The 20,622-nt window shown below is 37.4% G+C and overlaps 1 long non-coding RNA gene across 4 annotated transcripts in view; it reads left to right on the forward strand.

Annotated features, from left to right (window-relative positions):
- LOC110541143 (uncharacterized) overlaps window positions 1-20,622 on the forward strand; it is a 110,796-nt gene that overhangs the window by 69,917 nt on the left and 20,257 nt on the right. For 3 of the 4 annotated variants that reach the window (XR_009588357.1, XR_009588358.1, XR_009588360.1), the window contains one exon: window positions 17,060-17,223. This is a non-coding gene — a long non-coding RNA (uncharacterized LOC110541143). Of the gene's footprint in view, window positions 1-16,772; window positions 16,932-17,059; window positions 17,224-20,622 lie in introns of those variants that run through there. The other variant, XR_009588359.1, reaches the window with a different exon arrangement.

Raw genomic sequence — 20,622 nt, forward strand, 5'->3', positions numbered from 1 at the left:
TACAGAAATTGATACATCTCTCAAAGAAAAAATAAAATTGGAAAAGTTACAAACAAAAGCATCCAAGAAATCAAGGACACCATGAAAAGATGAAACCTAAGAATAGTAGGAAGAGATAAAAATGAAGATTCCTGGCTCTAGGGCCCAGAAAATATTTTTGAGAAAATTATAGAAGAAAATTTCCTCAACCTTAAGAAAGTGATGCCCATAAATATAAAAGAGGCTTAGAGAACACCAAATAGATTAGACCAGAAAATAAAATACTCTCACCACATAATAATCAAAACTAAAAATATTAAAAGAGGCAAGGGAAAAAGGCCAAGTAACGTATAAAGGCAGACCTATCAGAATCACACTGGACTTCTCAAGAGAGACTATGAAAGCCAGAAGGGCCTTGACGGATATAATGAAGAAGCTTAGAGATCACAGATGCCAACACAGACTAATATATCCAGCTAAACTTTCAATCAACATAGATAGAGAAAAGAAATATTCCATGACAACTAAATTTAAACAATATATACGCAGAAATCAAGCTATACAGAAGATACTAGAAGGAAAACTCCAACCCAACGAGATCAACTATACACAAAAAAGCAAAGCATAAATATACCATCACAATAAAAAAGCAAAAGAAAACAAATAGACAAACACACAATCACCATCTACTCCACAATAAAAGGAACTAACAATCATTGGCCACTAATATCTATTAGCATCAATAGTCTCAACGCTCCAATAAAAAGACACAGACTAACAGATTGTTTGTAGAAACAGGATGCAACATTCTGCTGTATTCAAGAAGCACACTTCTGCAAGAAAGGTAAACACAACCTCAGAGTAAAGGGCAAATGGACCCAAAAAAGGAGGTGAGGTAGCCATCCTAATATCGAATAAAATAGACTTTCAACAAAAACTAATCAAAAGAAATGAGGAGGGATGCCAAAAATTCTACCCTAGAACTCCTTCAGCTGATAAACACCTTCAGCAAATTGGCTGGATACAAAATTGACTCAGAAAAAACAAAAACAAAAACAAAACAAAAAAAAAACTGAAGCTATCCTGTATACAAAAGACAAACAGGCTAAAAAAGAAATTAGTGAAACAACACTCTTCACAATAGCCATAAATAACATAAAGTACCTTGGTGTGACTCTAACTAAGCAAGTGAAAGACCTGTATGAAAAACAAACAACAACAATAAACTTCTAGTCTTTGAAGAAAGAAGTTGAAGAAGATATCAGAAGATGGAAAGCTCTTCCATGCTCATGGATCAGTAGTGAAAATGGCTATCCTACCAAAAGCAGTCCAGTGTGATTCCCACAAAAATGCCAACACATTTTTTAACAGATCTTGAAAGAAGAATTCTCAATTTCGTATGGACAAACAAAACAAAACAAGAATAGGTAAAAAAAAAAAAATCCTGTACAATAAAAGATCTGTGTTGATATCATCATCCCTGATCTCAAGCTGCACTATAGAGCAACTGAAATAAAAGATGCATGGTACAGGCATAGAAACAGACTGGTGGATCAATGAAATCAAATCAAAATCCCAGAAATAAACCCACACACCTTTGGAAACCTAATTTTTGACCAAGAAGACAAAACTATACAATGGAAAAATGATAGCATCTTTAAAATGCAAATAGACCCATATTTTTTTAACCCTGTACAAAATTAAAGTCCAAAGACCTCAACATAAAACCAGACACACTAAATCTGTTAGAAGAAAAAGTGGGGAAGAGCCTTGAACTTATTGGCACAGGAGACAACTTCCTGAACAGAACACCAACAGCATAGACTCTAAGAGCAAAAATCAATAAATGGGACCTCATGAAACTGAAAATTTTCTGTAAAGGACACTAATGGCAACCTACAGACTGAAAAAAAGATCTTCACAGACCCTGCATCTGACAGAGGACTAATATCAAGAATATATAAAGAAATCAAGAAGTTAAATACCAACAAAGCAAGCAGTCCAATTAAAAAAAATGGAGTAGATAGCTAAAGAGAGAGTTCTCAACAGAGGAATATCAAATGACAGAGAAACACTTAAAAATGTTTAATGTCTTTGGTCATCTGATGGAACACTGACTAATTATTCAGTCACAAGCTCAAGATTTTAATTTCCTTTGGTTTTCTTCTAGAGATAGACTTAGAGGTGCTTCTAATTACGCTAAAACCGTTTCTCTCTAATATGTATATCTCTGACCCAAAAGCCATAGCTTTTACTAGGTCTTAATGGCATGGGTCTACTCCTGCTGTCTTGCAGACACCTGTTTCCTGTGTTTTCTAAAGTATGGATCTCATTACAAGGGTGATACTAATATACTTCCTTTTGTAAACCAAAATTCATGAGTTTCAGAAGATCAGAATGTCATAAGACCTAGATCTGGCATAGTTCAAAGGACCCCAGATGACTTTTTCCCTTGGTCTTGGGATTCCTCACTTTCCTCATTTACTAGATAAATTTTAACTTCTGTTTCTAGTCTGAATATGTTTCAGCAAAATTTCACCTGGCTCACAGACTCTATTCAGAGATGAGCTATGGACTGCAACCTGAGATCTGGACTTGCTGAAAACTGCAGTAAACCAGTCCAGCTGATGTGATGGTTCCCCGTTTCTTAAACTGGATCCCTAGTTAGATGGTTTTGATAAATGCCTCATTGCCTAGCTTTTGACCTTTCAGCCTTCCTGGGTTCCCAATAACTTTGCCCTAATATCAGCCTGAATAAACTACAGAAGAAGAGAAATTAGTCGGCTGTTATCCTACTTAACAAGCTGAAATTCTAAGTCAAAAGGAGCTCCCTGACATTAGCTGTTATTTTTGGGACTGGCTTAGCTGGAGCAGGAACTGGTATTGCAGCGCTGGTTGTACAAATCCAGAATTATAACAGCTTAAAGGTAGATATTGATTAAAAATATCCAATGCATTATTTTCCTCTGTGGCCTGGTAAGGCTGCCCCCCATCATGGGGAGGTGATCAAAGAGGCCGCAACTGAGTTCATGTCAGAGACAGCGCCTGTTCCCCTTACTAGGGGACTCACTTGGAGACTGAGCTGCCATGGGCTACATCTGTACAGTGGCTCTAGGTTTTCTCCATGCATGGTCCTTGGTTGGAGTATCGGTCTCAGAAAAGATCCCTGGGCCTAGATTTTTTGGTTGTCTTGCTCTTCTTGTGGTGTTCTTCAGCCTGTCCTGATAAGACCCAATAGGCTAGGGTCAGATGGAAGGGGAGGAGGACCTCCCCTATCAGTGGACTAGGGGAAGGGCATGGGAGGAGAACAGGGAAGGAGAACAGGATTGGGAGGGCATGAGGGAAGGGGCTACAGCTGGGATACAAAGTAAATAAATTGTAATCAATAAAAAATAAAAAAATATATACAAAATATTCAATGTCTTGAGAACTCAATCACCTATTTAAGAAAATGTTAATTCCCTGACAGAAGTAGTGTTGCAAAACAGAAGTGGCTTGGATCTATTGTTTTTACAGCAGGTGGGTTGTGTGCAGCCCTTAGAGAGGAATGTTGATTTTATGTAAACCACTCAGGAGTGACTAGGGAATCCTTAGCAAGAGTAAAAAAAAAAAAAAAAAAAAAAAATGCCTGGAAAGATGCCAAAAAAGAGAAAGGATTCCAGAGGATGGTTTGGATCCTGATAACATAGTTCTTCTTAACTTACTACCCTTATATACACCATTATGAGACCCCTGTTCATTTTGATTCTTATATTTGGGCCTTGCATTATTTTTTATTTTTTATTTAACTTTTATTAATTACACTTTATTCATTTTGTATCCCCCATAAGCCCCTCCCTTCTCCCCTTCAGATCCCACCCTCCCTCCCCTTTCTACATGCATGCCCCTCCCCAAGTCCACTGATAGGGGAGGTCCTCCTCTCCTTCTTCCTGATCTTAGTCTATCAGTTCTCATCAGAAGTGGCTGCATTGTCATCTTCTGTGGCCTGGTAAGGCTGCTCCCCCCTGAGGGGGAGGTGATCAATTGGCCTTGCATTTTAAATCACTTAGTAGCTTTTATGAAGGAATGCCTGGGAGCAATACAGTTAATGACACTCAGATCCCATTATGGAAGGCTAAATCTGGAGGACTCCAAGGGGTCATATCTGGAAGTCCCATGGTTGACCCCTCACATGACCATGAGAAGAGGAAAATGAATGAACCAGGCCAGACCCCCAGCCCTGCCCCAAAATCCACCAGTCCCACAAACTAGGCCATAGGTCACCAATGACAGAAAGAAGACAATGGAGTCCCCTACTCAAGAAATGGCCTAGGGAAAAAAAAAAAAAAAACAGTAATATTTAACCATCACCTCTGGCAATGTATAATCAGTGAATACCTGGAATTTAGCAATGTTTTCTTTACAATAGGATGAGTAAAACAATTAGGGTTTGGCTTGGCCCTCCCAGCAAACCATTTCCTCAGGACACCCTATAAATGTCAATCATAAAACTGCCTAGCTGGATTTTGCCAATTTTCCTTGCTGTAACCCTAAATAAAAACCCTTCACCCCCTGATCTCAGGCCTTTACACTCAACCACTGTATCAGTGAGGGTATGGGCCCAAGCTCAAGCTTGTAATAAAAAGACCCTACTGTGTTTTCATCAGAATCAGCTCCTTTGTAGTCTTTGGGGTCCTCAAGATTTGGCATAACAATTCCAAATCCTGTCAAGTTGACAGTGAAGATTACCATATGTAGGACACACATGGCTCTGGGTTCCATGCCTAGTCCTTCAAAACTGGGTGGTGGATACACACACATACATGTGTGTGGTTTTTTTGTTTGTTTGTGTGTGTGTGTGTGCGTGTGTTTGTTTGTGTGTTTGTATTAAGTAACTCCCCCCCCCTTGTCCTCCCTATTCCAGCTCTTAAGTGGTCCCTTTTGCTTAGAGCCTCAGTTCAATCTCCATTTGCTATGACTTTGTTCCTCACACTTCATGCAGTAGGCAAGTCCTTCTGTGCCACCTTCTTCAAATGTAACTTTAATCTTGTGGTAGTTTCAGGTGCTAATAGTGTCCTGCTAGTTGCTTTTTCACTGGGTGAATGGTTCTAATAGCTTGGTTATATGCTGGTTAATGGTGAATCAGGTTAAATTTGGAGGTGGGTATAGAGGCACATTATAGGAAAACTGAAAATGGGAGCTTCATAGGTACAAGAATGGGAACTAAAGTTTATTATTAAAATGGAAATTTTCATGTGAGGTAATTAGCTTCCTTTTCATGTTCCCCTTTCTCACTTTTAGTATATTTTTAAATGAAATAGAAATATATGTCTTTTCCCATTCTATTTTCCCCCAGCTCCCCTTCACTGCCCCTCCACTCTTAAGTTGACAGCCTCTCTTTCATTTCTTATTGTTATATATGTATATGTTTGTGTGTATGAACAAATATTTGTAAATACCAACCAAGTCGGGTTTTGTTGATGGTTTCATATGGCTTCAAGGCTGAGCACTCTGGGTTGGAAAACGAATGAGGGGTACCATCTTTGGGCGAGGCTAATTCTTTTTACCCTAGTAGTAATAAGTTGCTTGTAGTTCTTTGTCTAGGAACAAAACACCATGAAATTTTCCCTGTTCCATGTTAACATGTTCATTCTTCTGGCTATTTCTAGGCAAACTTTTTTTGGAGCAAGCTTCTGGCTATTCTGGTTCTTAGAATCTTTCATCCTCCATTTTCTCCTATACTCTGAGCTGTAGATGCAAAGGGTATGATATATTTTTATCCACTGGGTCTCAACTCCCAATGCTCTATTGATCTCTGTATTGTGTACAGCTATTGTCTTCTGTGATGGCCCTTGTTTTCTGTAATGAAAGGCTTCTGTGTGTATAAATATAAGATTTAGACTGTAGTAAGGAATTATGTTGGAAGCGGCTTGATGCAAGGTCGTTGACACCACTAGCCCTGGAAGCTGGCTAAGTGTCTTGTACCAGGCATAATTTCCCTTCTGTTGGGAGGACCATAAGTCGAATTAAACAACTGAGTGAGTGTCATCCATTGCACTCTTATGTATGTGTACCATGCTGGTCATTATTGACGTTCATAGGTGTCATTGCCATTAATTGCTTTCCTCTCTTGTCCATGAAGCTCACTTTCTTACTATTTTTTTATTACTTACTCAGTTTCATTTGTGTTTCCTGGAACTGTATTGTTTTCTCTGTATCAAAACCAGTTTTCTACAGTACATGTGGTCTGCTTTGTGAGGGGCATAGGTATGCTGACCTCCCTACTCATCATCACCATATCCATTTTCTTGCTTTGTGCTTCTTCTACTGACTTTGTCAACTCTCAACAAACATCACCTCTCTACCGCCCGCACATCAATTGTGTTTGACCAGATACATGATCTCCAGGGTGTCTTTATTACTACATTATTGTCTCCTATTGAACACTTAGTGTTCGACTATGAATAGTCTGAAATTCACTTCACTTAAAACCTATGATGCCTCTGCAACTTGTGATTCCCACCCTTGCTCCTACTTCAAATGTTTAGCGTGTCAGGGAACAGAAAGTACCTAAACCAACTTGCTCAATGACTCTTCTGCTTAGGGTGCTCTTACTCTGGAGATTGATGAGATATGTTTTGCTTTTTCTTCTCACAGTTTTCTCCTTGAGTTATTATTTAGAACATCTGCATGCACATGTTTAAATGTGTGCAGGTGCACATGGATGTGTGGAGGCCACAGGGTGGCCTTGTCATTTCTCAGCACAATTCATCTTTTTTTTTTTAATACAAGGACTTTCACCAGTTGGGAGCTCACTAAGTAGCCTAGACCAGGCTGGCCACTGAGCCCTAGGGAGCCAGTTTTCTCACTTACCCAGTCCTGGGATTACAGATTTTTGCAACAACACTTTTTTTTTTTTTTGTACATGGACTCTGATTAAATTTAGGTCCTTGTGCTTGCAAATGAAGTATTTTCCAGCTGAGCCATCTCCTCATCTCATCAGAGAACCTTTTTTTTTTTTTTTGAGAAAAAGAAAACCAAACTATGAATTGGAAATCTCTTTAACCATTTACAGCAGGCAGAGAAGAGGATGTAGCAAAATTGGGCTTTATAATATTGTTTCTGTTATGTAGGAAATTTGAGATTATGAGTTTGGGGAATGCTGACTGAAAAATAAGTCATGTAAGCTTGCAGAGAACTTGAAGTCTGAGAGGGTAGATAGCTAAGTCTCCAACTCTGAGAACAAATGTGGTTGATTCATTTTATATAAACCCAAGATTAATAGTAGGTCTTGGCTAAAATTTGTTACTATTATTCAGGCAGATTTGCAGATAGATAAACTTGGGTGTACAAATTGTCATACACAAAGAACTCATTATTACTAATTAAAATTTACAAATTGAGGAATACAAAGAATCCTAGAAACCTAAAAGCCTTGGCATATTCAAAGTTGTCTTAAAATAATTTATTAGAGACCCAGTTAACAGTACTAGTACAAAATTACTATCCTATATATAGAAATGAACTTTGGAAAACCTAAGCATGTGATAAAAAGCACTGTTCTCTTTCATCTCTGTGGATCATTCTCAAAGAAACTGGATTTGTAGAAAAGACTCTCTGATTAGCTCCATGAGTTAGCAAGAATCATAGCTAAAAGCACTTACATAGCATGCGTGAGTACCTGGGTTCCAGATTCAATACTTCTAAGGAGGAAACTATTCCTTTGACTCCTTAATACTTATATTTGCATAAGAAAAAATGTATTAATTTGGATATTTAAAAACATTTCTTTTCAGCTAGCCACATTTAATTTAACAAAGAGTCTCACTGTGTATGTCCCAGCTGACCTTGAATTTAGCAGTCCTCATGCCTTTGTGTCCAGGTGCTGGAATTATAGGTATGTGTCTGAACAGGGCTGATTCTCCTACATAATACTCCTTCATACATTTTTAAAAGCTTGATTTTTATTTGATTTAGGTCCATCTTTTTTCTAATTATTCCTAGTAAATTTATTCATTCCTGAGTATTCACGTATTTAAGTCTTAGGCACTTTAAAAGGTTCACGTGATAATTTTCTTCTTACTACAAACTATTAGGACAGAGATACACACTCTCTCCTGGGAGTTAGTTCTACTAGTCCACTTATATCCAGTGGGATGCTTTTGCGAGGTTAAACTCATTTTCTAAGCAATGGTTCTTATAAATTCTGTATTTTGTCTAAGATAGACATCGTGTAACCTGGTCTCTACCCAGTATTATCCTTGTGGGTTTGTCACTAACCTACATTGGTCAAAGACTATTTCACAGTGAGATCTGAAGTAAGTTTTGTTTCTGGAATATATGTGTAAAAGGAATTTTATTTTAATTTTTTTACAGAAGAGGCTTATAATCAAGTTCAAACTTCAGAGAATTTTGTCATTGATTATAGTGATTAACAAATGCTTTTGCATCTTCTGGTCAACTTGTAAGAAAGCAGTGATTGTAGGTAATTTTTAGTGAGTGTCACATAGTTGATAATTTCTCTGATTCATGCTATTATTATTTTTTCTTTCTTTCACCCACAGCAAAACAAACTTAATTTGATTTTATCCTTAGGAAGAAAAAAAAAAACCTAAGATTATTCACATGGCTGTGATTCAGCTTTTGGCTCCTTCCTCTTTCTCTTCCCCTCCTCCTCGTTTTCCTACTCTTTCTCCTCCTCCTCTTCTCCTACCCTGCCCACTCCTGTTTTCACTCCCACCCACGATGTTGTTGTCATCAAAGAACGAGTCAGTTTGTTCTTTAAAATGGGTGTGGGCAGGAGACAAGTAATGAAAAAAAAAATCTGAGTGAAGTATTTGGCTTCTGTGTGAAATCAATGCAAGAAGACAGGCAGCTCCTTCTATAACATGAAAAGCTTAGAACACAGTCCAATCCTCATAAAGACATATTTCAGTGTCTTACATAAATCTTCATGTAGTTTATGTGCATGCTTGCAGAAGCATTCATATGACATAGTCATGGAGGCATGTTTCTGTGAGATAATTTGGATACTAGAATTTTATATAAACTATATACAAAGCTAATGTGCTCTCCAAGTAGAGTATGTTTTTAAACAGTAAAATGATTTTTTGTTGTTCTTTTGTAGACAGGATCTCACTCTGTAGCTCAGAGTGGTATTGAACTTGTATTTCTCCTGCCTCTGCTTCCCAAGGCAGGTGGTTATAGGCATGTATATATCTGGCATTCTGACTTTTCTATTGTTACAAAACACAGTTTCTGAAATGGCTTTATTTGCTTTCGAATCAACAATGTGACTTGGAAGCTTAAAGCTGTTCTTCCCACCCTTGAATTAGAAGAAAACTATTGGGGGTAGCTGCTCAGCCTTGGTAATGTAGTGATCATTATTGAAGCAGATATTTCTGTTTCTTGCTTGTATTTTCTTGTTTATGCCCATTTTCCAGGTGATGAAAAACAGAAAGGAAGTACATCTTCCAGGTTCCTTTAGGCAATACCACTGCAGGACCTGTATTGGATTTTGGACTGTCTATATTCACTTTGACTTATAATTGGGGTTTCAAGAACTGAAAAGGTCAGATTATTTGATATTTTGAGTTACTAGCAAAGAGACAACTCTTGTGCTTTTTCTCCAAACCAACCTTTTAGTTCAGAGTTGAACTGGGTCTGTGCCTCTGACCCAAGGTCCCACACAAAAGGGTGAATCCTGGAGCATTACCCATCATTTGTTTGTAATCCCAACCATCTTCTCTCCATTTTGTTGGTTTCCCCGTTATGTTAAAGACAAGTTGGAGCAGTTGCTCACCTTTCAGCAAAGCACAGTATTTGAGGATCTTCTTATCAATAACATGTGCTTGCACCTCAGATATGTCTGCTTGCTTTCCTTTTTTTATTATTCTTTAACTATGTCACATGCTGACTGGAAACTATTAGCCTTTGTTACCAGAGGGCTTGTGCAATGGGTGAACTGCGCCATACAGCTTTCAGATGAAACCAGAGCTTCTTGTGCAGAAAGGAAGTAAAATTTCTTAATAAAAGGCGATCTAACATAAACTGTACACTGAGGTTCTTTACGAAAAGCCTGGGCTTTTCATTGGGTAAATGTTGTGGGGTTTTAAGTTGTGGCCTTACGGATGAAACAAACAAACAAAACAAAAAAGTAGAGTTCTTTTTTCTGGGACTGTACTCTTTATCCCTCTTGTTAGGGGTTATTCAGAGGTAATAAATGGTGTTCTGTCCTGAAGAAGACTGTAATGTTCCTCCAATTTTTTGACTCATTTATCTTTTCCTGGCTGGTGACGGGTCTAATGTCTTGACCTATCTGAGCCAACAAAAAGAGACTTCTGGGTTCTTTGATTCTTTTGTTTTAATATTGAGGCAGGGTTTTACATAAGCTGGCCTTGAACTAACTTCTTATTCTCCTGCCACAGTCCTACAACTTTACAGGCTCCTCCATGTGTTGGGACAGCAGGCTTTTTATCACCATGCTTGGCCATTATGGGAGTTTCTGAATGTCTTTTCTGATTGGTCATAGCCCTCTTCTACACTGATATTAGGAGACTCCAGAAAATTTGCTGGAAAAAGCCCAGATACTAAAATACTCAACAGAAATGATGGTGTTTGTCATCAACAGTAAAGTAATTTTAAATGTTATTTTTTTAAGTGATAAAGTAACTGCTGTGTGTGACTCAAGCACTCTTTTCAGCCCTGTTCAGATGCACAGCAGGAATGGAGAGACTAGGACTGAAACACCAGCCAGTCTCCAGACTTTTTTGTTATTAGAACATAAACTTTTATTTTTTTATTTTTTATTTTTTTAATTATATATATATATATATATATATATATATACAATTTATTCACGTTGTATCCCTGCATCCCTGCTGCAGCCCCCTCCTAGGGTTCCTCCCAGTCCCACCCACCTGCCTTCTTCTCCCCCTATGCCCTTATCCTAGTCCCTTGATAAGGAAGGACCTCATCCCCTTCTATATGACTATTGATTATCAGGTCTTATCAAAGCTGGCTGCATCATCTTCCTCTGTGGCCTGGCAAGGCTTCACCCCACAGGGAGAGGTGATCAAAGAGTCAGCCACTGAGTTCATGTCAGAGACAGACCCCGTACCGCTTATTAGGGAAACCACTTGGAAACACAGCAGCCAATATGCTTCCTTTGAACACAGGGTCTAGGTCTTCTCCATGTATGGTCCATAGTTGGAGTGTCAGTCTCTGCAGCCCCCCCACTCCCCCGCCACCTTGGACCCAGGTATTTTGGCTCTGTGCAAAAACTTGTGGAGTTTCTGTCTCCTTTGGGTTTGTTTTTCTATCTCCCTCTTCTTCTATAAGGAGTCCAACACTCTGCCCAAAGTTTGGCTATGAGTTTCAGTATCTCCTTTGATATCCTGATGGGTAGAGGCTTTCAGAGGTCCCCTGTGGATAGCTCCTGACCTGTTAATTGTCTGCTCCTACTTCCAATGTCTATCCTGTTTGTCTTTCAGAATGAGGATTAAGTATCATTCCTAGGGTCCTCCTTGTTGTTTAACTTCTTTAGGACTGTAGATTTTAGTATGTTTATCCTATATTATATGGTTAATATCCACTTATAAGTGAGTATACACCATATGTGTCTTTCTGCTTCTGGGTTACCTATTCTATTGTGTAAATGTACCACATTTCTGTATCCATTCCTCTGCTGAGGTGCATCCAGGTTGTTTCCAGATTCTGGCTATTACAAATGAAGCTGCTATAAACATATTTGAGCAAATGTCCTTATTGAATGGTGGGGCATCTTTTGAGTGTATGCTTAGGAGTGGTATAGCTGGATCTTGAGGTAGCACTATTACTAATTTTCTGAGAAACTTCCAGATTGATTTACAAAGTGGTTGTACAAGGTTACATTTCCACCAGCAGTGGAGGAGGTTCCTCTTTCTCCACAAACTCTTCAGTATGTGCTGTCACTTGAGTTCTTAGCCATTTTGATGGGTGTAAAGTGAAATCGCAGGGTCTTTTTTTTTTTATTTGCATTTCCCTGATGATAAAGGCTGTTGAGCATTTCTTTATCTCTGCCATTCAATATTCCTCTATTGAGAATTCTCTGTTTAGCTCTGTACCCCATTTTTTTTAATTGGATTACTTGGTTTGTTGGAGTTTAAATTCTTCAGTTCTATATATATTCTGGATATTAGCTCTCTGTCCAATATAGCTTTAGTAAAGATCCTTTCCCAATCTGTAGGTTGTCGTTTTATTCTGATGACAGTGTCCTTTGCTTTACAGAAGCTTTTCAGTTTCATGAAGTCCCATTTATTGATTGTTGATCTTAGAACTTGTGCTGTTGGTATTCTGTTCAGGAAGTTGTCTCCTGTGACAATGAGGTCAAGGCTCTTCTCCACTTTTTCTTCTAACAGGTTTAGTGTGTTTGGTTTTATGTTGAAGTCTTTGATTCATTCGGACTTTACTTTTGTGTAGGGTGATAAATATGGATCTATTTTCATTTTTCTACATGTAGACATCCATTTAGACCAGCACCATGTGTTGAAGATGCTGCCTTTTTTCCATTGTATGGTTTTGTCTTCTTTGTCAAAAATCAAGTATCCCAGGTGTATGAGTCTGTTTCTTGGCCTTCTATTTGATTCCATTGATCCACCATTTTGTTTCTATGCCAGTACCATGCAGTTTTTATTACTATTGCTCTATTGCACAGCTTGAGATCCGGGATGGAGTTACTTCCAGATGACATGTTGTTGTGCAGGACTGTTTTACCAATTCTGGGATTTTTGTTTTTCCTTATGAAATTGAGAATTGTTCTTTCAAGGTCTGTAAAAACTTGTGTTGGTATTTTGTTGGTATGGTGTTCTTATTTAATGTATACAATTTACCCTTGTTCACTCAAATGCTGATTTCTCTCCCCCACTATCTGCTTTCAGTCTGGACATTGTATTGTGATGTTTATTCTAAACATCACCTGTCTCAAGTTTGTGTAAACATGCCACCATTTGTTCTCTGTATCGTCAGTAAAACAAGCAGCCACTGTGCTGAACAATGGAGATAATAGGCTAGAACATCCTGGTCCAAAAGGGAGGAAAAGGGAGCTGGTGGGAGGAGAGGAGAGCAGGGATCGGCAGGAGAGGACTTCGAAAAACAAGGAGAGATGAACCTGACTTAAGATATGACTAAAAGCAAGTATAATGGATGAAATCTGAATGGTAAGAAACTATGTGGGCTTGGCGGTTTAGGATGGAATAACTATTGCCCAGCACTGTGATCTAGGTTAATTAAATAAATCCTAGTCTCTGAGTGGTGAGTTGGGTATATAGTTGGTTTAAGAATAACCATTGCTTAACTAAAAGATAAATCGATAGTAAATATTAATATTCAACAACAGTATTTTTATGGGAATTACATTGAATCTTTGGATTGCTTTTGGAAGGATAGCCGTTTTCACTATGTTAATCCTACCATAGATCCATAATCATGGAAGATCTTTCCATCTTCTGATATCTTCTTCGATTTCTTTTCTCATAGACTTGAAATTTTTTTCATACAAGTCTTTTACTTGCTTGGTTAGAGTCGCACCAAGGTACTTTATGTTATTTATGGCTATTGTGAAGGATGTATTTCCCTAATTTCTTTCTTAGCCCTTTTGTCTTTCGTATAAAAGAGGGCTATTGATTTTTATTGAGTTAATTTTGTATCCATCCACTTTGTTGAATGTGTTTATCAGCTGAAGTTGTTCAAGGGTAGAATTTTGGGGTCACTCATGTATATTATCATATCATCTGCAAATAAGGATACTTTTACTTCTTTCTTTCAATTTGTATCTCTTTGTTCTCCTTTAGTTGTCTTATGGCTCTAACTAGGACTTCAAGAACTATGTTGAAAAGATAAGGAGAGAGTGGACAGCCTTGCCTTGTCCTTGATTTCAGTCGTATTTATTTCTGTTTCTCTCTGTTTAGTTTGATGTTGGCCATAGGCTTGCTGTCTGTTGCTTTTACTATGTTTAGTTATGTGCCTTATAACCCTGATATCTCTAAAACGTTAAACATGAAAGGGTGTTGGATTTTGTCCAATGCTTTTTTGGCATCTAAGGAGATGATCATGTTTTTTTTTTTCTTTTAGTTTGTTTATATGGTGCATTACAATGATGAATTTTCATATGTTGTAGCACCTCTACATGCCTGAGATAAAGCCTACTTGGTTCAGGTGTATATCTTTAATATGTTCTTGTATTCAGTGTGAGAGTATTTTATTGAGTTTTTTTGCCTCAATGTTCATATGTGAGGTTGGTCTGAAGTTCAGTATCCAGACTTTTAAAGGACGTGATAGGTCTCTTCAGATGCCAGAGTTTTGGTGGTTTGATTTTATTAATGTCTGTTTCCATAGTCGATGTTAATTTCCATTAAAAGATAAGGTGTTATAGCCTTGAAGTTCTCTTGTACTATGGAAAGATAACTGTCTTTAAATCAGTAACACTTTACTCAGAAATTGTGAGTGGCTAGATTAATATATCCCTGTTGAAGTATGAACAAGCTGTAATAACTAGTTGAGAAATATGTGCATGTAGTTATAATAGAAATACTTGAAAATATAATTTGGAAATGTACTTCCAAATATTTTTAAGTTTAATTTCTGAAAACTCATTCTATATGAAAATTTAGAGTGGTGTTTATTCCAGTAAAACCTTACAAGGGAATTTTTTTAAAAAAGTGAATCAGCTTTATAAACACTATTTCAATGAGTGTGGGTTTTTGTGTGTGTGTGTGTGTTCATCTATGAGTTGGAGAATTAGCTTTATAAATAGTTGGTGAATTAGCTTTATAAATACTATTTCAATGAGTGTGGGGTTTTTTTGTGTGTGTGTGTGTGTGTTCATCTATGAGTTGAAGAATTGGCTGTTTGGATATCATGTTATGCTGTAAAAACAGAAAGTATGTCCTGCATTTTAATATAAGTAGTTATTACCGTTTAATCAACAGTAAAAGCAGTCATAGCATTTACTGACTTTGCTCAAGGTTAAAGGAAGTAGCCTGAAAAGAGGTAACTGTAGTTGAAGTGCTTATCTGAACCTTTCAGATTTTGTGTATGTGTGTGGAGCAGGGGTTCCACTTTTCATTCCATTTTTTTCTGTCTGCACAATACCAGGAAACATTTGATTCCAGGTATTTAATGCCACTCCTGTTATGCTAGTTAAATGTTTTACTGAAGAAGAGATTTCTAAGCAGTTTATTTGATTGGGATTTTCCAAGAGACCATTTAGTGAGTTTTAAGTTTCTGTCTTCAGCTTTTAAAGAAGGTGATATTAAAGACTATTCTGGTGTTTGGGTGGGGCATGGTCTTTGTCACATTTGTGCTTCCATGTAAGTGAGTCGTTATGTAAATTGCAGTACATGCAAAACTGAAAGCCTGTTACATGTCCCTGACCACTTCCTGAAGAACCTGCCACATGGGTCCCAACATGAGATTTAAACTGGGTTCCTCCCATAGTAATGACTTGTGGCAGACTTGCATGTAGAAATCCTTTTCCCCACTGTTGTATGGACTTGATTGTTCAGTGACCTTAAGTGTAAATGTTCTAGCACGTGGTTCTGAAATATTACAGATTAGAAAGTGGGGCCAGAGTCTTGCTTATGATTAAAAAATAATCTTGGAACTTTCTTTTTTGCATGATTGAATGCTTTGAACCCCATTAGAATATGCATTTTGATCCTTAAGTGTACAAGCTAGGAAATAAAAAAAAATGTGAGCTTGTCAGATCAACTACAACCACCAGCCTAATAAAACTGAGTCATATACAAATGGGCTGTACTTACACTACCCTCCCTTTCTAGGGAAAATGTGGTGGGGGAGGCAGAGTGAATCATCACCTGATTTGTTTGACATATGCTTCCTTCCATAAATTGAGAGTGGTAAGCAGTACAGTGCTCTGGGCTTGCTTGGAGAAAGAGCTATTGCAGCTTTGCCTGAGCAAAATGGGATGTCTGGTTTGAAAAGATGGAGCCTGAGCCCATGTTTTGACTTTAGATGTCAGGAGAGGGGGAGAAGAAATGGGCAGATCCAAACAAGGAACATTGGTAAGTATATTTTAAGAGAATGCAGAAATAGTGGGGATGTTCATGGTTAAATTTCTTCCTGAGATATAACTGGTATTTAAGAAAACTTGAGGTGTTTAAAAATAAATTGGCAGCTACTAAATGAAGTGGACATGTTTACTTAAAAAGAGTGTTCTTGATATGGATAAATGAAAATGGATGGGGACATGATTTGTAGTTAACATAAAGATTTGTTCTGATAATGCTTTAATTTGCTTTCTTTTTATAACTGTTAAAAGAAACATATTTGACTTAGGAATTTTCTCTTGGGGGTCCTTTGAAGGAAGGGAAGAGAGGCCTGTGCACCTCTTCCATTTTTCTACAGTGGCTCTGCAAGGCTCCATGGAACTGTGCAGAATGAACTTTAGAATGTAAAATAGTCAGAAGCAGGATGAGCAGTACCGCTGAGTTTTTAAACTTAGCCTTGCTTTGGAATTATTTTTTAATACATGCCAGACATTCTTCTGATTTCCATCCTGGCTAGGTCTCAGCTCCTTCTCAGTCTGTGTGAGGCTATGGCATTTTCTGTTTCGGCTCATGGCTGCCTCTCCCCCCCCCCCCTTCCTGAATGAGTGTCCTTTGTATAACCCCAGTAATTCAGAAATCCTACAGTCATAGGGACTGCCCTGTCATGTGACTTAGGTACTAGGTGCTGGCTGTGATTGGTCAGCAACTAATTGGCAGGTTCTTATAAGAAGTCCAGGGTTAGGCATCTGTCCACTCTCCACTCTCCCGCTGGCTGCTGCGCAACAGGGGTAGGGTGGGGATGGGGTCTGTCCAGTGATTCCTCCTGTGACAAATGACCAAGTGACTACTGCTTTAGGGTCTGCACACCAGTGGAATTCACTCAGATTGCTGGTGGCTGATTTGATCAAACTTTGGCTTCTTGAACTGGTAACTGTCACTTTAATGCCGCTTACTGATTAAACTGAGAAAAATGTAGCTGAAAATGTGTGCCAAGAACTTGTGTTGACTTATTCCCTGTCCCCTCTTTCCCCTTTGTCTGATTCATTTTGTCACAGGAATGAAACACAGATAACTCGTTAGAAAACTTTTGTAAGAAAAGTGCCTCCTTTGATCAGAACAAAGCCGTTTTGTAATCAGATTTACCAAGCGGAGAAGAGGGAGTTTCAGTGAACGGAAGCTGCAGTGTTCTGTCACCAGGAAACACTGTTATCCAGAATCGGTAAGTGAAAAGTAGCGTTGTCCCTAATAGATATCGTATGGTATGTGGAAGAATTGCAAAATTGATCACAGATCCCTAACAAGTGTGTGGAACAGAAAACATGAAAAAAAAAAAAGGTAAGAATTTTAAAACAGGCAGCCTCACTCTATAGCATAAAGGCTGAGAAGGAATGGGGTGATTAACAAAATGAGCTGGTTGTTACTAGTTCAACCAACATGCAGCAGAACTAGCTCTTACTTTTCAAACATGGTTTTCTTTTCATTGGGGCAAAGCATAAAATCAAAATGGGCTGTTTGCTTGAGTTGCTACATTAATTTTCCATGAATAGTGATTTGCATTCAGTCTGACTACCAAGATGAATTTTGAAGAGGCACTTTCAGAATTAGTTAGCTCCTTTGCCTCCCCACTGTGTCGAGTATTTTATCTAGATCTTTACAAAATAAAAGTTGAAGCAATGCACCCAAAACATCTGATTGTGAATGCTAGATTATGATGGTCATAAATTTTGTTTTGCATTCATGTCACACATTAAGATCATTCTGTTTGATTACATTAGTAAAGCAAAAGAGTGTCTATTTCCATATAGTCCATTTTCAAGTTGGTAATGAAAAACTGTTAATGACGTGTTGCCTCTGAGTGTCTGCCTATCTTCCTTTCTCTGAAAAGTGAAATTCAGTTTTCTGCTTTTTGAGTCTGAGCTCCTTCAATGCTTAAAGTTTTTAGAAAAAGACAGTAACACTTTGAATATATGTGTTCCAAAGGACAGTAAGATGGATAGCAGTTGTTTATTAAACATGAATGTCTAATTTCTTGACTTTGCTGATTAAAGATTGTGTGAAGGTTGGTCACAAAAAAACAAAGATTGGGATAGTAGGTGCCTGCTAGATTTTTGCCAGTTTCTTATTGGTAAGTAGAAGCAATCATGTGATATATACTTACATAGAATTAGGCGGAAAAATACTTTATGTGCCAGTAATTGTATAGGTGTTCTGGACAATGTTCGTTTATGAGTGTAAACATGTAATTATGACATGAACAGAATTGTGCTTGAAATTATAAAGGGTGTAATATTGTTTATTCTGCTTTAAGTACTGCCAACCAAATTAAAAGTTGGATGTATAGTCCTGACTTCTAGTTCCAATTCTGTTGCTTTTGAAATCATAAAATCCTCCAAGAAAGAAAGAAAGAAAGGAAGGAAGGAAGGAAGGAAGGAAGGAAGGAAGGAAGGAAGAAAGAAAGAAACCTGTAACAGGATAGCAAAGCTATGGGTTCTGTTAGCTGAGTGTGTTGCATATGGGGAAAAGGAAGATAAGTATGTTCGACCCCCCCCACACACACAGAGACACACATAATTTTCTTAGAGTAATAGCTCCCACGACTTCTGTTTAAGTAAAAAGACAAGCATGGCTGCCAAGGGTAGATCCAGCTGTAAATCAGTACATTGACACTGCAAATTTGAGTGAATGTCACAAGTCATTTCGCTTAATCAAAGTGTTTCTTCCTGATACACATGAATTTATAGGGTTGAGAGAAAGAGAGAAGAATGGTGACAAAACATGGAAGTATGTCTAGATAATGTTCTACTGTTAGTGTGTATTCAGTGACTAATACTTATTTTCACCTCTATATTTCATGTAAATACTTAGATAAAAACATGGTTTTGAATGTTGGCTTAAATATATGCTGGATAGGAAAAAGACTGAATAAAATACTTTAGATGTTCTTCAGGCATTTAGAAGCCATTGTCTTCAGTGATGAAAAAAGTATATAATGTAAATTGGCACAATCAATGTTAAAAAAGTATGTCCCAGAAGAGTTATCTAAAAGTGGCACATATTAAATTTAGTTTGTCATTCTTTGTTCTGAGTTTATTATTTTTAAATGTACATCTAAAAACATTATTATGAATTTTATCTTGGAGTTACTGAAAGTATTTGTATTTTGGCATAATTGATAAAGATATGTTAATGACATGTCTTTTTGTGTTTACAAAACAACAAAGTGAAAAGAAGCCATTTGAGAGACATACCTGAATCATTTCTTCTCAATAATACTTGATAAATGTACCGTACATCTTTGTCTGATGAAATGTTATTGAGATTAAAATTTTATTGAGTGTATGTGTGTGTGCTTGGTATGTGTATATATATGTATGTGTGCATACGTGCAAGCTTAATTTGAAGGGGTAGCTTTAATCAACAATGGCTATTTGTTAGAACTCAGATAAGCCTATAAATGTTTCTGTGACAACTGAGTAGTTGGGTATTGAAATGTAGCTTTAAGGTGTCAGTTCATAAATGTCATTCAGACCTCCTGCTACAGACTCATTGAGTAGGAGAATAACAGGAAGAAGAAAACCATGAAACATCATATTGATGCCCATTCTTTTTGTGTCTTCTTGACTTACCTTTGTGTACATGATCAACATGGAAATGGTAAGCACTGGTCCAGAAGGAAGTAGTACTTTAATACAATATCAGTATGTGAAAAGTTGGGAGAGGTAAGTACCAACATATGGAATAATAACAAAGAGTCGGCTTCCATGAGGTTGTGTACATCCTTTATCCAATGCTGACCAGGAGTGAAAACAACTTGAACCAGTTATTGTAGGCTCTTCAAGAGCTGCAAATATGTCTTTCAAATGCAATGCAGAGAATTCTTTTCGTAGCAGCTAGATGGCTTGCTTTGGTATAGCATTTATTCCTCTTCCCTAAGATGACTTCAGAGGCTTCTGTATTATTGTGAGATACATGCTTTTCAACCAACTGCTCATTTGCCATTACCTAGCTTTTCTCTCTTTTTTTTCCCCTATGAAATAGACAGGATTATCTTACTAAACATTCCTAAGTCCTAAGCAGTTTATCATATATTAAAAAATTACTTTCAACATTGTTTTAAAAATGTCTTTGAGATCTGTTTATGAGATGGATTTGCAGCTGGGAATCTAAGAAACACTGTATCAAGGGAAGAGATTGTTTAGACTAATATGTACCATGGATTAATTATGCATTCTTGCATTTTTCATGCCTGAAGGCCTTTTCTATTCCTATTTTCTATTCCTTAATGGTTTTAGCAATTTATTTTGTCACTTTCACCTTGAGAATTAGTGACGAAAATATTTCAGTGGGGTTTGTTCCTTACTTAATAAATACAAACTTACCATTTCTGAAATCTAAAAGATTCTAACAAATTAAAAAAAAAAGATACCATGTTAGAAAAAAAATAAAATAAAAAAATAAAAAGGATTAGAACTAAAAAAAAAAAAAATGTTCATGTCACAAACTGACAGCAAGTCCTGACCTGAGATTACATGTGTCTTTATTTATCTCACTAAGTCTGATTTTATCACAGAAATATTCCTGTACTTGATTCCAGAATAGAGTACCAGACCTACTCTGG

Source organism: Meriones unguiculatus, chromosome X (assembly GCF_030254825.1).
Source record: "Meriones unguiculatus strain TT.TT164.6M chromosome X, Bangor_MerUng_6.1, whole genome shotgun sequence".
NCBI lineage: Eukaryota > Metazoa > Chordata > Mammalia > Rodentia > Muridae > Meriones > Meriones unguiculatus.